General features: G+C 31.5%; 1 long non-coding RNA gene across 1 annotated transcript in view; it reads left to right on the forward strand.

Annotated features, from left to right (window-relative positions):
• Window positions 1–1,299: 1,299 nt before the first annotated feature.
• LOC147391193 (uncharacterized) overlaps window positions 1,300–14,667 on the forward strand; it is a 31,048-nt gene continuing 17,680 nt past the window's right edge. The window contains exon 1 of the long non-coding RNA XR_015183267.1: window positions 1,300–1,928. This is a non-coding gene — a long non-coding RNA (uncharacterized LOC147391193). The remainder of the gene's footprint in view (window positions 1,929–14,667) is intronic.

A 14,667-nucleotide genomic window follows, 5' to 3' on the forward strand; every position in this document is an offset into this window, starting at 1 on the left:
TTAGCAAGCACGTACGCATAGGTTAGTTACACAATTCGATAACTTAGAGACCTCGCTACGCTAGAAAAATATAACTTTAGAACTTAGAAATACTCACACTGTGACTGAAAGAAACCTCACGCTAAAATCCTTAAAAAAGTTGTAAAAATCATAAAAATGATGAAAATACCCTTCATAAATTTTGGATGTCCGAAAAGTCTTGAAAGTACCTCCATTGCACTCAGAACGTGATTTCGAGTCTAACGGGACTCAAATAGATGAAAACAGAGAAATTTATAAAAATTTGTAAAAAAAATCATCAAAATGACGAAAATACCCCTCATATACCTCGGACCTCCGAAAAATCTCGAAAGTACCTCCATTGCACTCAGAATGTGATTTCGAGTCTAACGAGACCCAAATCGATGAAAACAGAGAAGTTCGAGAAAAATCTGTAAAAATCGCTAAAAGACCAAAATACCCCTCAATATCCAACTCTACAATTTAGAGATCCCGATCCCTAGGACAATGTAAATCGAAATCCAATCTAAACTAAAAATAAAATTCAAATTAAAAATTAAACAATTCAAATTAAAAAATCCAAACAATTAAAATTAAAATCGAACAATTAAATCCAATCAAAAATATTTTTCAAATTAAAAATAATAATAATAAAAATTCGATCAACCAAAATAAAAATTTCAAGTAATCAACCATCAAAATTAAACACAAATTCTATCAATAAATTTAAAATTTAAAATCGAACCTAATCGAAAATCAAATTAAAACTCAAAACTTAACCAATCGAAATCCAATCAACCGACCAATTAAAAATTAAAATCAATTTAAATTTCAAATTAAAACGCAAATTAATCAACCCGTTCAAAATTTAAATTAAAAATTAAATTCAAATTAAACAATTAAAACTCAAATTAAAATCAAATTGAAAATCACCCAACTAATTAAAATATAAAAATAAAATTAAAATCGAATGATCAACCAATCGAAACAAAATAAAATCGACCAATAACCAATATTACAATCAAAATTCAAATTAAATTTTAATCTAACAATTTTAATCCAAAATTTAAAATCAAACACAAATTCAAATTTAATTTAAGACATAAAAGTTAAATCAAAATGTCAACGAATCCAAAATTCAACTAAATAATAATAATAAAATTCAACCAATCACAACTCATTAGCGAGAAATTACCGTAGTACGAGTAGCGTGGGATCACCACCTCTCCTTCTCCAAAAAAAAAAAAAGAGAGAATAAAACGTGGGCACTCTCCAACTCTCCTATCTTCTTCTCCAACATCTCTAACTCCTCCTCATAACCACCCATGTTCTTCTCTCACTCTCCCATCTCTCCCTCTCTCCCTCTCTCATGATTTTTGGGAAGAACCACTATAAAAGGAAAAGGCAAGGGACCATTGAAGGGGACTTAAGCCGACGTTTTTTTTTACTACCCTCCATAACCAAAAAACTTACAACTTTCCATCTTCTTCCTTCCCCATTAAAAATTCAGCAACCTCCCCATTAAAAATTCTTCAACTTTCCATATTCTTCCACCCCATTAAAATTTTTGCAACTTTCTATCTTCTTCTTCCCCTATTAAACAAATTTCAGCAACTTTCCTCATTAAAATTTAGCAACATCTCCATTACAGCCATATCTTCATCATATTCCACCCATTAAAGCTCCAATTTCATCTATCTTGCTGTCCATTTTTGTATCTCCATTAATCCTATAACTTCTCTCCAATACGTTTTCGCTCCATAAAAAAAATAATAGCAATTTCTCTCTTTCTTTGACAACGCTCATTCTTTGATTTATTGGACGCTCCACAACGGTCATCATCTTCTCCTATTCTAACATCATTGGGCATCACAAGCTTTTCAATTTCTTTTTGAAGGAATCCACGCATCCAAAATTATTTGGTGAAGGTAAGTTATTTTATTTATTCATTTATTTATTTTTTTAATTTTTTTAATTTTTTTAATTTTTTTAATTTTTAGTTTATTTTTATTATTATTGATTCTTGATTTCACATTTTTATGCATTCGAATTAATCCGTTGATTTTGGGGGCATACGTGGTATTAATGGCAACCTTTAATTTTTCAAAAAATTAGTAGATCAATTCGACCATTTTTGTTGATAGATTGATTGGGCCAACTCGTTATTTTCAAGTTAGTGGATCGGTTCATTGATTGTTGATGTCTATCGAGTCGATTCGCCGACTTTTGATGTTAGTGGGTTAACTCATTAATGTTGATTTACTCAATAAAAATTATTGGTGTACACGAAAGATAAAAATAAAAAATTGATTTTCACAATAAAAGTTGCTAGTCGACTCGTTGATTTTGGGGACATAGAAAATTTGAAGTTAAATCACCGATTTAATACACGTGGTGATTCCAAAAAAATTAGGATTCTTTTGGTTAACAAATTGCGAGTCGACTCGCTGATTTTGGGGACATTGAGAATTTGAATCGAATTTTTAAAAATTAGGCACGTGGGTTAAATCACCGATTCAATAAATATGGCGATTTCGAAAAAAAATTATGATTCTTATGATATAAAAATTGCGAGTAGACTCGCTGATTTTGGAGACAATGAGAATTCGAATCGAATTTTTTAAAAATTAGGCACGTGAATTAAATCATCAATTTAATACACGTGACGATTAAAAAAAAAAGATTATTTTGATTAACAAATTGCGAGTCGACTCGCTAATTTTGGGGACATTGAGAATTTGAATCGAATTTTCAAAAATTAGGAAAGTGGGTTAAATCACTGATTTAATACACGTGACGATTCCGAAAAAAAAATTATGATTCTTATGATTAACAAATTGCGAATCGACTCACTGATTTTGGGGACATTGAGAATTTGAATCGAATTTTTAAAAAATTAGGCACGTGAATTAAATCACCAATTTAATACACGTGACGATTAAAAAAAAATTAGAATTCTTTCGGTTAACAAATTGCGAGTCGACTCACCGATTTTGGGGACATTGAGAATTTGAATCGAATTTTTAAAAATTAGGCACGTGGGTTAAATCACCGATTTAATACACGTGGCGATTTCGAAAAAAAATTATGATTCTTATGATTAACAAATTGCGAGTCGACTCACTGATTTTGGGGACATTGAGAATTTGAATCGAATTTAAAAAAAAAATTAGGCACGTGGGTTAAATCACCGATTTAATACACGTGGCGATTCCAAAAAATTAGGATTCTTTTGGTTAACAAATTACGAGTCGACTCGCTGATTTTGGGGATATTGAGAATTTGAATCGAATTTTTAAAAATTAGGCACGTGGGTTAAATCATCGATTTAATACACGTGGTAATTCCTAAAAAAAATTATGATTCTTATGATTAACAAATTGCGAGTCGACTCGCTGATTTTGAGGACATTGAGAATTTGAATCGAATTTTTAAAAAAAAAATTAGGCACGTGGGTTAAATCACCGATTTAATACACGTGGCGATTCCAAAAAATTAGGATTCTTTTGGTTAACAAATTACGAGTCGACTCGCTGATTTTGGGGATATTGAGAATTTGAATCGAATTTTTAAAAATTAGGCACGTGGGTTAAATCATCGATTTAATACACGTGGTAATTCCTAAAAAAAATTATGATTCTTATGATTAACAAATTGCGAGTCGACTCGCTGATTTTGAGGACATTGAGAATTTGAATCGAATTTTAAAAAAAAAATTAGGCACGTGGGTTAAATCAACGATTTAATACACGTGGCGATTCCAAAAAATTAGGATTCTTTTGGTTAACAAATTACGAGTCGACTCGTTGATTTTGGGGACATTAAGAATTTGAATCGAATTTTTAAAAATTAGGCACGTGGGTTAAATCACCGATTTAATACACGTGGCGATTCCGAAAAAAAATTATGATTCTTTTGATTAATAAATTGCGAGTCGACTAGTTTATTTTGGGGACATTAAGAATTTGAATCGAATTTTTAAAAAAATTAGATACGTGGGTTAAATTATCGATTTAATACACGTGGCGATTCCGAAAAAAAAATTATGATTCTTATGATTAAAAATTGTGAGTCGACTCGCTGATTTAGAAGACATTGAGAATTTGAATTGAATTTTTGAAAAAATTAGGCACGTGGGTTAAATTACCTTTTTAATACACGTGGCGATTCCAAAAAATTAGGATTCTTTTGGTTAACAAATTGCGAGTCGACTCGCTGATTTTGGGGACATTGAGAATTTGAATCGAATTTTTAAAAATTAGGCACGTTGGTTAAATCACTGATTTAATACATGTGGCGATTTCGAAAAAAATTATGATTCTTATGATATAAAAACTGCGAGTCGACTCGCTGATTTTGGAGACATTGAGAATTTGAATCGAATTTTTAAAAATTAGGCACGTGGGTTAAATCACCGATTTAATACATGTGGCGATTTCGAAAAAAATTATGATTCTTATGATATAAAAATTGCGAGTCGACTCGCTGATTTTGGAGACATTGAGAATTCGAATCAAATTTTTTAAAAATTAGGCACGTGGATTAAATCACCAATTTAATATACATGACGATTACAAAAAAAAAAGGATTATTTTGGTTAACAAATTGCGAGTCGACTCGCTAATTTTGGGGACATTGAGAATTTGAATCGAATTTTCAAAAATTAGGCACGTGGGTTAAATCACCGATTTAATACACGTGGCGATTCCGAAAAAAAATTATGATTCTTATGATTAACAAATTGCGAATCGACTCGCTGATTTTGGGGACATTGAGAATTTGAATAGAATTTTAAAAAAATTTGTCACGTGGATTAAATCACCAATTTAATACACGTGGCGATTCAAAAAAAATTAGAATTCTTTTGGTTAACAAATTGCGAGTCGACTCACTGATTTTGGAAAATTGAGAATTTGAATCGAATTTTTAAAAATTAGGCACGTGGGTAATCACCGATTTAATACACGTGATGATTCCGAAAAAAAATTATGATTCTTATGATTAACAAATTGCGAGTCGACTCGCTGATTTTGGGGACATTGAGAATTTGAATCGAATTTAAAAAAAAAAAATAGGCACGTGGGTTAAATCACCGATTTAATACACTTGGTGATTCCAAAAAATTAGGATTCTTTTGGTTAACAAATTACGAGTCGACTCGCTGATTTTGGGGACATTGAGAATTTGAATCGAATTTTTAAAAATTAGGCACGTGGGTTAAATCATCGATTTAATACACGTGGCGAATCCTAAAAAAAATTATGATTCTTATGATTAACAAATTGCGAGTCGACTCGCTGATTTTGAGGACATTGAGAATTTGAATCGAATTATTTAACAAAAATTAGGCACGTGGGTTAAATCACCGATTTAATACACGTGACGATTCCAAAAAATTAGGATTCTTTTGGTTAACAAATTACGAGTCGACTCGTTGATTTTGGGGACATTAAGAATTTGAATCGAATTTTTAAAAATTAGGCACGTGGGTTAAATCACCGATTTAATACACGTGGCGATTCCGAAAAAAAATTATGATTCTTTTGATTAACAAATTGCGAGTCGACTCGCTGATTTTGAGGACATTGAGAATTTGAATCGAATTTTAAAAAAAAAATTAGGCACGTGGGTTAAATCAACGATTTAATACACGTGGCGATTCCAAAAAATTAGGATTCTTTTGGTTAACAAATTACGAGTCGACTCGTTGATTTTGGGGACATTAAGAATTTGAATCGAATTTTAAAAAATTAGGCACGTGGGTTAAATCACCGATTTAATACACGTGTAGATTCCGAAAAAAAAATTATGATTCTTTTGATTAATAAATTGCGAGTCGACTAGTTTATTTTGGGGACATTAAGAATTTGAATCGAATTTTTAAAAAAATTAGATACGTGGGTTAAATTATCGATTTAATACACGTGGCGATTCCGAAAAAAAAATTATGATTCTTATGATTAAAAATTGTGAGTCGACTCGCTGATTTAGAAGACATTGAGAATTTGAATTGAATTTTTGAAAAAATTAGGCACGTGGGTTAAATTACCTTTTTAATACACGTGGCGATTCCAAAAAAATTAGGATTCTTTTGGTTAACAAATTGCGAGTCGACTCGCTGATTTTGGGGACATTGAGAATTTGAATCGAATTTTTAAAAATTAGGCACGTTGGTTAAATCACTGATTTAATACATGTGGCGATTTCGAAAAAAATTTATGATTCTTATGATATAAAAACTGCGAGTCGACTCGCTGATTTTGGAGACATTGAGAATTTGAATCGAATTTTTAAAAATTAGGCACGTGGGTTAAATCACCGATTTAATACATGTGGCGATTTTGAAAAAAAATTATGATTCTTATGATATAAAAATTGCGAGTCGACTCGCTGATTTTGGAGACATTGAGAATTCGAATCAAATTTTTTAAAAATTAGGCACGTGGATTAAATCACCAATTTAATATACATGACGATTAGAAAAAAAAAAAGGATTATTTTGGTTAACAAATTGCGAGTCGACTCGCTAATTTTGGGGACATTGATAATTTGAATCGAATTTTCAAAAATTAGGCACGTGGGTTAAATCACCGATTTAATACACGTGGCGATTCCGAAAAAAAATTATGATTCTTATGATTAACAAATTGCGAATCGACTCGCTGATTTTGGGGACATTGAGAATTTGAATCGAATTTTAAAAAAATTAGGCACATGGATTAAATCACCAATTTAATACACGTGGCGATTAAAAAAAAAATTAGAATTCTTTTGGTTAACAAATTGCGAGTCGAGTCGACTCACTGATTTTGGGGACATTGAGGATTTGAATCGAATTTTTAAAAATTAGGCACGTGGGTTAAATCACCGATTTAATACACGTGACGATTCCGAAAAAAAATTATGATTCTTATGATTAAGAAATTGCGAGTCGACTCGCTGATTTTGGGGACATTGAGAATTTGAATCGAATTTTAAAAAACAAAATTAGGCACGTGGGTTAAATCACCGATTTAATACATGAGGCAATTCCAAAAAATTATGATTCTTTTGGTTAACAAATTACGAGTCGACTCGCTGATTTTGAGGATATTGAGAATTTGAATCGAATTTTTAAAAATTAGGCACGTGGGTTAAATCATCGATTTAATACACGTGGCGATTCCTAAAAAAAATTATGATTCTTATGATTAACAAATTGCGAGTCGACTCGCTGATTTTGAGGACATTGAGAATTTGAATCGAATTATTTAACAAAAATTAGGCACGTGGGTTAAATCACCGATTTAATACACGTGACGATTCCAAAAAATTAGGATTCTTTTGGTTAACAAATTATGAGTCGACTCGTTGATTTTGGGAACATTAAAAATTTGAATCGAATTTTTAAAAATTAGGCACGTGGGTTAAATCACCGATTTAATACACGTGGCGATTCCGAAAAAAAATTATGATTCTTTTGATTAACAAATTGCGAGTCGACTAGTTGATTTTGGGGACATTGAGAATTTGAATCGAATTTTTTAAAAAATTAGACATGTTGGTTAAATCATCGATTTAATACATGTGGCGATTCCGAAAAAAAAATTATGATTCTTATGATTAAAAATTGTGAGTCGACTCGCTGATTTTGGAGACATTGAGAATTCGAATCAAATATTTTAAAAATTAGGCACGTGGATTAAATCACCAATTTAATACACGTGACGATTCAAAAAAAAAAAGGATTATTTTGGTTAACAAATTGCGAATCGACTCGCTAATTTTGGGGACATTGAGAATTTGAATCGAATTTTTAAAAAATTAGGCACATGGATTAAATCACCAATTTAATACACGTGGTGATTAAAAAAAAATTAGAATTCTTTTGGTTAACAAATTGCGAGTCGACTCACTGATTTTGGGGACATTGAGGATTTGAATCGAATTTTTAAAAATTAGGCACGTGGGTTAAATCACCGATTTAATACACGTGACGATTCCGAAAAAAATTATGATTCTTATGATTAACAAATTGCGAGTCGACTCGCTGATTTTGGGGACATTGAGAATTTGAATCGAATTTAAAAAAAAAAATTAGGCACGTGGGTTAAATCACCGATTTAATACATGTGACGATTCCAAAAAATTATGATTCTTTTGGTTAACAAATTACGAGTCGACTCGCTGATTTTGAGGATATTGAGAATTTGAATCGAATTTTTAAAAATTAGGCACGTGGGTTAAATCATCGATTTAATACACGTGGCGATTCCTAAAAAAAATTATGATTCTTATGATTAACAAATTGCGAGTCGACTCGCTGATTTTGAGGACATTGAGAATAACAATTAGGCACGTGGGTTAAATCACCGATTTAATACACGTGGCGATTCCAAAAAATTAGGATTCTTTTGGTTAACAAATTACGAGGCGACTCGTTGATTTTGGGGACATTAAGAATTTGAATCGAATTTTTAAAAATTAGGCACGTGGGTTAAATCACCGATTTAATACACGTGGCGATTCCGAAAAAAAATTATGATTCTTATGATTAACAAATTGCGAGTCGACTAGTTTATTTTGGGGACATTGAGAATTTGAATCGAATTTTTTAAAAAATTAGACACGTGGGTTAAATTATCGATTTAATACACGTGGCGATTCCGAAAAAAAATTATGATTTTTATGATTAAAAATTGTGAGTCGACTCGCTGATTTTGAAGACATTGAGAATTTGAATCGAATTTTTAAAAAAATTAGGCACGTGGGTTAAATTACCTTTTTAATACACGTTGCGATTCTAAAAAAATTAGGATTCTTTTGGTTAACAAATTGCGAGTCGACTCGCTGATTTTTGGAACATTGAGAATTTGAATCGAATTTTTAAAAATTAGGCACGTGGGTTAAATCACCGATTTAATAATGTGGCGATTTCGAAAAAAATTATGATTCTTATGATATAAAAATTGCGAGTCGACTCGCTGATTTTGTAGAGATTGAGAATTCGAATCAAATTTTTTAAAAATTAGGCACGTGGATTAAATCACCAATTTAATACACGTGACGATTCAAAAAGAAAAATAGGATTATTTTGGTTAACAAATTGCGAGTCGACTCGCTAATTTTGGGGACATTGAGAATTTGAATCGAATTTTTAAAAATTAGGCACGTGGGTTAAATCACCGATTTAATACACATGGCGATTCCGAAAAAAAATTATGATTCTTATGATTAACAAATTGCGAATCGACTCGCTGATTTTGGGGACATTGAGAATTTGAATCGAATTTTTAAAAAATTAGGCACGTGGATTAAATCACCAATTTAATACACGTGGCGATTAAAAAAAAATTAGAATTCTTCTGGTTAACAAATTGCGAGTCGACTCACTGATTTTGAGGATATTGAGAATTTGAATCGAATTTTTAAAAATTAGGCACGTGGGTTAAATCACCGATCTAATACACGTGGCGATTCCGAAAAAAAATTATGATTCTTATGATTAACAAATTGCGAGTCGACTCGCTGATTTTGGGGACATTGAGAATTTGAATCGAATTTAAAAAAAAAAATAGGCACGTGGGTTAAATCACCGATTTAATACACGTGGCGATTCCAAAAAATTATGATTCTTTTGGTTAACAAATTACGAGTCGACTCGCTGATTTTGGGGACATTGAGAATTTGAATCGAATTTTTAAAAATTAGGCACGTGGGTTAAATCATCGATTTAATACACGTGGCGATTCTTAAAAAAAATTATGATTCTTATGATTAATAAATTACAAGTCGACTCGCTGATTTTGAGGACATTGAGAATTTGAATAGAATTTAAAAAAAAAAGTTAGGCACATGGGTTAAATCACCGATTTAATACACGTGGCGATTCCAAAAAATTAGGATTCTTTTGGTTAACAAATTACGAGTCGACTCGTTGATTTTTTGGACATTAAGAATTTGAATCGAATTTTTAAAAATTAAGCACGTGGGTTAAATCACCGATTTAATACACGTGGCGATTCCGAAAAAAAATTATGATTCTTTTGATTAACAAATTGCGAGTCGACTAGTTGATTTTGGGGACATTGAGAATTTGAATCGAATTTTTAAAAAAATTAGACACGTGGGTTAAATCACCGATTTAATACACGTGGCGATTCCGAAAAAATAATTATGATTCTTATGATTAAAAATTGTGAGTCGACTCGCTGATTTTGAAGACATTAAGAATTTGAATCAAATTTTTAAAAAAAATTAGGCATGTGGGTTAAATTACCTTTTTAATACACGTGACGATTCCAAAAAAATTAGGATTCTTTTGGTTAACAAATTACGAGTCGACTCGCTGATTTTTGGGACATTGAAAATTTGAATCAATTTTATTTTAAAATTAGGTACGTGGTTAACTCACCGATTTAATACACATGGCAACTCAAAATTTGTGAGTTAAGCCATTGAATTTAATGCACGTAATGGTTCAAAAATCGAATCTCTTTGATAAAATATCATTAATGAGCCAATTCACTAATCTTATATACGCGGCATTGAAAATTGATTGCGTATTGTTCAAAATATGATCGAATTGATCCATTAATTTTTGGTGTCATGTATGCCTCATTAAATCATGTAATTATTTTAACCGTAGGATTTGTTTAGTAAATCCGATACAATTTGATGATGATTGGATCCTAGTTTGACTTTTAGTTGTTGAATGTTGACCGTAGGATATTTTTGGATCGCAGTAGAGACTGATCATTTTGATCAGGCGGGTTCGGTGCCTAACACCTTTCGAAATCCGTAACCTGACCCCCTTACCCATCTCTCTGATCCACGGACCGACCCATATCCATTTAGAGTTAATTTTGGTTCCTAGACCTAAACTAGGTGGCGATTCCCTATTCTTTTAAAAATCCCCAAGATACGTAGAATGGACCCCTAATCCGCTATTTAGCGGACGACCGGGGGTCGAGGTGATTTCAGGCTCTACATTCAATAGATTGTTGAGATTGATATGATACTTGTGGAACAATGGATTGGTTCATGGAAAGACCGGTTTGTATAGGATAGCTCCTATTGTAACCTGACGGACACTAGACTAAATAGGTTCATTTTGTTTGTACAAAAATTAGGATGAAACCTATTATATGGACGATACGTTTGGCTATAAGAATTTTGACTTGACTTATTAGAAACACTGTAGCTATTGACACATTGGCTTGTTCGGCCTTAATGTATGCAAGTTCAGACAGTATTTAACTAAATGGTCATTGTCGTCGCACAAGACACATAAAGAAATTGGCTCAACTGATACTTGCGAACTGAACGAGAATCATAGTGAGGGTTAGATGTTGAGATGGTAAAAGCATCTAGCTTCTTTGTAAAACTATGCATACTCATTAGATTGGACATAACATTCTTAAGATCATGGTTCACCTCCATCTCATATATTCCCGACTTCTTAATAGGGTCATCTCTATCAAACTCTTCGTTATTAGTGCTCAAATTTTGAGCACTCTCGACTAAGGTGTTGTTTGTTAAACTGAAAAAATAAGTGTTGAATAGCATTAAGCGCTGAAGCTTATAAGCGCTGAATTTAAGTGCTGAAAAAGTTATTTATTTAGATGCAGAATCATATTTGTTACACATTGCTGAAATTGGTAAATTATCTTTTTTTCCCTTATAATCATATTATACATTGTTTGCATGTTCAAATGCCTATTTCTTATTAAATACAGTAAAATATATTATTTTTTATAAAATTAAAATACAATTCATTTTTAAATAATAAGTAATACTCAAATTTTCAATTTATAAATAATAATTTTTATTTCTAAAAGCTCACAAATTTCAAATTAAAAACAATAATGTCATACAAGTCACCAAAATTTGAAATCAACATTGAAAAAACTTAATTTGGGGTGAATAATTTTCGATGGAAATGAAGGATGTGTAATTATAAAAGCACCCCACGAATTAATAAGGGCAACCCACACCATAGTCAATTTTTTTTGTCTTAAATGGGTTAAAGTTTTTGGAATGAACCAATTTTTGGTGAGGATGATCTATATAGTCTAAAGATCATACTTACCAAAAATCAACCCATTATGAAACTTCTAACCACGTCAAAACTAGTTTTCAAAAAAAAAAATGATTTACGATTCTTGAACTTGTTTTGATTGAGTTAGAAGTTTCAGGATGGGCTGATTTTTTATGAGGATGATCTCCTCATTGTAGAGATCATCATCACCAAAAATCAACTCATTCTAAGACTTTTAACTCATATAAGACAAAATAATTTGGTCATGGTGTGGGTTTATTAATTTATGTGGTGCTTATATACTTATCTATAGGATATAAGAGGTAATATCCTTTTAAGTTAAGGGCATACTTGTCTATGCCTCAACTAGAAAACCGTACGCTTTGTTGGGATTTTGATTCATGAATTGACCCTTATGCATAGATTCAATTAAGGTATGTTGATTCATATATCAATTGTGCTTTGTCAATGTCATAATATGGGCATTTGACTTATAAATCATTGAATTTCTTCAAAGTTTGGAAGAATTCTTCATTCATATGCCCTCTAAAATACCTAATTGCGTCATTCATTCTTTCGGTTTTGGACATGGGATAAAATTTCACCATGAATTTCTTCAATAGAACATCCTATAAAGTTATAGAATTGGGAGCCAGGGAGTTCAACCATACAGTTGCATGATCCTCCAAGGATAACGCAAACAAAATGAGCTTAACACTCTTCTCATCTAAATTCTGATTTCTAAAGATTTGATATATAGTCAAAATCGATTGAGGTGGGTATAAAGGTTTGACATAGATTCTGTTCATGTTTTAAACTATGAAATTTATGGAACATGTTTATAGTGACTATCCTAATTTCAAATTGATAGGCATTATTTAATGGTAACACAGTACATATAGGTGGGGTAGCAGAAGTGGGAACAAATATCTCATAGAGAGTTCACTCTCGATCATCTATCATATTCAATGAGAATTTCTTACAAATTCTATTGATGGTACTGTAGACATCCCATTTTTTGTATTTACTTGATTAATCAATTTGTCAACTCGATTGCGACAGTTCTCGTTGACGGATGAATATTCTAAAGTTTTTTATTTGTTACTAGATGTGTTTCCCAAACTTGAATGAGATATTTCATGCAACTAAACTTTCTAAACCATACTACGCTAGAAAAATATGACTCAAAACATAGAAATCAACATTTTGAGATAAAAAGAAGTTTTATAAGAAAAATCATCAAAAAATGATCAAATTACCAAAATACCCGTAACACTAGAACATCCCTAGAGGCTACGTGTAAAATCCCAAGTTTTTTATTCATATCTCGAGGAAAATAAATAATGGAATTTTGAGAAAATCCTAAAAGTGGGACTTAGGGGTAAAACTTTAGGATGTTTTTGATAATTTTTAATGAAATTTGACCTCACTATTGGATTCAAAATGATCGAAAAACATACTTTAGCCTGTAAGCACGCTCAAATACGAGTCCGAATAGAAAAGTTACAAAATCCTCGATTATCAAGTCGAACCAGACTAAAAGAATGACTTTTTGTTAGAGAAATAATTGTTAAGATTCTATCATATCGTTGGGTTCGTAACGAAAAATTATTGAACATGAACTATTTACTTGTCATTTTTGGTTCCCAAAAAGTTGAATTATCGTCAAAAACGAAAATGACGTCAATTTTAGAGTCACATCAGGCCAAAAATGTAAATTTTTTTAGAGATAGAATTTGTAGAAATTGATCACATCATTAGATTTAGAGTAAAAATTTAGATGAAATAGAGTATTCATTCATCACTTTTGGAGTCCGAACGGTCAAGTTATTGTCGAACGAAACAATAGGTAAAATAATGATTTCGTCTCAAAATTTATAAAAATAAATTTTCTTTTAATTTTTTTAATTCATCATCATCCCCAACCCGTCCAAAATAGCCGCGATATTCAAACGAAATTTTTTATTTTTTTTATCGATCTTCAATCCCATTATTCACTACAAACGGCTCACCATCGACTTTTGACATAGAAGAGAGAAACGTCCGTAGCCTTGTTCTTCACAAAACCCACCCAACTTCTTTTCGTTTCACCTTCTTTTTCACCCCTTATCAAAAAAATCAGTCGTATATATATACGGAGGTTTCGAAACTTTGACATCAGATTTCGCCTGTTTCGAGGTCAAATTGTCCTCTATCGCTGAAGGGAGAAATAACGACGGTGTCGAGATCTTTGAAATTACAAGGTCAAATTCAAATATCAGCCATCTCGAATTTTGATCCACCTCGATTTTTGTACTGACTGTCTCGATTTTCGTGCATGCGCACTTCCATCCTTTCGCATAGAGATTGTAAGGAATTCTCAATTTCTATTAGTAATCGTAGATTGTGAAATTTGCATTTAGGATTTTATTAAAAAATTGTGATGTGTTTCCAAAAATATAGAATTCAATTGGTTATTTCAAATTTATGCCAGAACTTGTATATTTGATATGTTTTATTGTATTTTATAACAAATTATACTTGGGTAAGATATTTCACCGGGTTATTTCCGTCAGTTGGGTCTTGTACACCGCTCGAACCCCTTTTTCATTTAACTTTTGTATTTTTTCAATGTTATTGATAAAAATAAATTTCATAGCTCGAAAAAT

Source organism: Akebia trifoliata, chromosome 11, assembly GCF_017979445.1.
Source record: "Akebia trifoliata isolate Shusen 1 chromosome 11, ASM1797944v1, whole genome shotgun sequence".
NCBI classification, from domain to species: domain Eukaryota; kingdom Viridiplantae; phylum Streptophyta; class Magnoliopsida; order Ranunculales; family Lardizabalaceae; genus Akebia; species Akebia trifoliata.